The sequence below is a fragment of the Manacus vitellinus genome, unplaced genomic scaffold, assembly GCF_001715985.3.
Source record: "Manacus vitellinus isolate BGI_N305 unplaced genomic scaffold, ASM171598v3 scaffold_84_pilon, whole genome shotgun sequence".
NCBI classification, from domain to species: Eukaryota; Metazoa; Chordata; class Aves; order Passeriformes; family Pipridae; genus Manacus; species Manacus vitellinus.
The window spans coordinates 959,967-963,731 of NW_021940840.1; positions in this window are offsets into that span (position 1 = coordinate 959,967).

Genomic DNA, 3,765 nt, shown 5'->3' on the forward strand with positions numbered 1-3,765 from the left:
ATGGACACCAGCCATGGATCAGGGATGTCCAGCCAGGCACACATTCTCTGCCCACTGTACTTTTTCCCCACTTTGCAGATGTTTTATGGCTGGCTATTCCCTTTTGTGTGAGTCAGAAATTCGAGGTGATTCCCTGGAGCTGTGGTGGCCAGCTGGGCCCTGGCAGCAACGCTTTCCAATGGTTGGAGCAGTGTCTACACAGTTAACTGAGTTATTCTTGAATTTTTTAACAAAAATCTCCATATCTGCTGCTGCTGCAGAGGATCCCATTGTTTACAGTGTTTTGTTCCTCCTGTACCTTCAGATATATTTCACTTAATGAAGACAATCATTGTCCTTACCTCCCAACATCATAACCTCAGGTTTCTGTTGTGAGGCTTTGTCTGTGATTGCTTTTCGGACCCACTGAGAGTGTCTTTGTTGGTTCATGGATTATATATCTTGGCTGTATTTCTCCATATTTTCATTACTGTGTCTGTTGAATTCGTGGAGTGTGGCTTCTTCCTCCAGCTCTCCAAGAACATCATTACATTCCCATGGGTGGTGCTTAATGAAAAGACTTTGCAGCTTAATTTAGTGCCAACAGTATTTGTCTTAAGGTTTTGAAGGTGGCGAGATCAAATCCAGGAGGAGTTCTATTTTTATTAAAAAATAACTCTGGTTTCTTATTCTGTGCATGTCAAATGGATCAAAACAGTAGCACTTAATTATCTTTATCTACCCCTTCACTCTTCTTAGCATTATTTAAATTCTCCCTGTTAAAGATGCAAAACCTAAACTTCAGCAGGTGTTCAATCTTTCAACCCTTATTTATGTGAAAATTTTATTGAAATCAGCATCCCTGGAATTTTTCTGGCAATGGGTTTCACTGTCACTGGGTCTGATCAACTCTTCCACGGGTGCAGTGGGGATTCTCACCCACGTGCTCTTCCCTGGTGATACCCAGAGTGATGTCAGTGGGCAGCTGGCCCTGAGTCAGCAGTGCCCTGGCAGCCAGGAGGGACATCCCTGTCCTGGGGCACCAGGGAGGGGATTGTCCCTCTCTGCTCTGCCCTGGGGCAGCCTCACCTCAACATTGGGGCAGTGTGGGGGACACAATGGAAGGAAGGGATTGAGCCTTTGGAGAGTGTCCAAAGAAGGGCACAGAGATGGGGAAGGGCCTTGATCTGAAGGCGTGTGAGGACACTGAGGGCACTTGGTGTGTTCAGCTGGAGCAGAGGAGACTGAGGGGAGAGCTCAGTGCAGTTCCAACTGCCTGGGCAGGGGCAGAGGAGGGTCAGGGACTGAGCTCTGCTCTGGGGGGACCAGGGACAGGACCAGGGAATGGCTGGAGCTGTGTCAGGGCAGGCTCAGGTTGGATCTCAGGCAAAGGTTCTTCCCCCAGAGGCTGGTTGGGCACTGCCCAGGCTCCCCAGGGCAGTGGGCACAGCCCCAAGGCTGCCAGAGCTGCAGGAGGGTTTGGATGATGCTCTGGGGCACAGGGGGTGACTCTTGGGGCTGGGCCTGTGCAGGGCCAGGGTTGGACTGGATGGTCCTTGGGGGTCCCTTCCAGCTCAGCATATCCTGGGATTCTGTGATCAGAGGAGCAAAATATTTTGCCTCCCAAAAGCCCTTGGGTTTCACTGACAATGAATACATGAGTGTTCAGAGTAGACAATCCCTTGTGTCCCATCAGACCATGCACGTTTCTGGCCAGACAATCCAAAGTCACAGCAGTGGGTGGAGTTTTCACCTGCACCCACCCATGGGTTCCCTGTGCTGCTGGGGCAGAAGGCAGTTTTTCAGCTGAGCTGTGTTTTGTCTCCTCCTGAGGTTTCCCTTGTGTCATTCCAGGCGTGTCCACCCTTCCAGGCAGAGCAACACACCCCCACAGGTGCTTATTGACTGGAGCACTATTGAGCTACCAATAAACTCCTCAGTGCTCTGACTGAGTGAGGGAGTGAATTATTGAGAGGGGCCGTGGTGTAATGAGGGAGGGAGGAGCTGGTCCCTCTGACTCATACTGGCATTCCTGCTGGAATTCCTGCTGCAGCTCCAGCACATCAAAGAGATGCAGGGAGGAGCTGCTGCTCCCACTCCAGTGCCAATGGTGGTGATGGGGCTGCAGAGGCAGAAGTGAGAAGGAGCCCTAATTACCAGACACACAATCCCAGAATCATTAAAGGGGGATGAGGTTAATCTGCTGATTGCTGGGAGCTGAACACAACCTGCCAGGGGCTCTCCCAGGTCTCTGCCCTTTTCCAGTGAAAGCAGAAGTTTTTGTGAAATGCCAGGGCTGGCGATGGGAAGCGAACTTTGCCTCCAAGTGCTCCCCAAACAGCAATGAGACTTAAAAGGATTATTGACCTGAAGGCAGGAGAGATGATTTGTAAGTGATCAGGAAAGTCAATGAGCCACAAATCATTTCAGAGTCTGTGTCCTCTGCCAGTGACTCATGGGCTGGCTCTGACACCCCAAAGTGAGAACTCCTCTTCTGGATGTGTCCCTGAAGACTGCCAGGTGGAGTGAGAGGTGACAGTGAGCACATTGATTTATTGGAATTTCTCATATAAGTCCACAAGTCTCACATGGAGCAAGGGTTGAAGAATTATTTCTCTACGAAAAGAATGTTCTGCAAAGTGTTGGTCATGAATTGCAGCCCCAGCTCTTCACTTTTTCTCCTGTCTTGGCTGGAAGGTGCATAAATTACCCAGTTGTTTCTGGGTGTTTGAGCCAGTGGGTGTTCAAACTTTATCTGGCTTTGCAGGAATATTTTGCAACCTCGTGATAAAACTCCCATCAGTTCCCTTCCCATTGGAGCTCCTCTAACTCTTTGCAGGAGTGTAACCAACTGTTTTGCACCAACTGTTTTCAGCTCGTGGCTGTGTCCAAACGTCGAGAAGCACAAAGATATTCTCCTGACATATACAGAAATACTTAAAAAATGAAATGTTTTCATTACAGCAAGAAGCAGCTTGTGTGATTCCTGCAATGCTGTCATTTTATCTTCCCCAAAACAAGAAATAACAGGAAAAAAAAATTCATCTCCTAATTAGAATCCAGTCAAAATTCTTGTAGCTGTTTCTATAGGAAAGATTCAGCTAAAATTTGTCCCCTTCAGTTATTTTTTTCTATCACCTCCCCTCCACTGATGACAACGTTCTTTGCTCAGATACCTCTCAAACAGCCTGGATGCCTTTGAAAGATTTTGAAATGGAGATGGAGGGTTAATTCCACCTAAATTTAAATCTGTTCTGATATAAAATGTAATCTCCTGTCATCAGCAGCTCCCATAAATGCTACTTTGCTAAAATGCCCAGTTTCCAAGCTGTGCTTTGATATACAGTTTATCCATTCACTGCTCCTTTTTGATTGGTAGTAAAGGCTTTTATTAAGGATGACAGAAATGTTTTATCCACCATCATAAACAGGGTTTTATTAAAAAGAAAAAAAAAAAAAACAAACCAGAAAGGGTAGGAATGAGAAAAATGCAGGTTCCCAGTCCTGTTTTCATAACTTATTGGGGAAGACTTTCTAGCTGAGTCAGCTGCTGAGTTGCCATGTTTTTATCTGAAGGATGCAAGTGTAAGTGATTCTGGGCTGGAACTGTTCAGGCTCTGGGGTGCCCACAATTCCTGTCTGAAGGCTCAGTGCTGTGGAGAGAAACAGGCAGTTTATTAATTTGTCCTACAGAGAATGAAAGAGCAGGTGCTACTGCCCTGCACCCCGACCTTCTTTGGAATTCTCTGCATTGATCCTTTTGGGTTTCTCTCTCTCTCTCAAAAA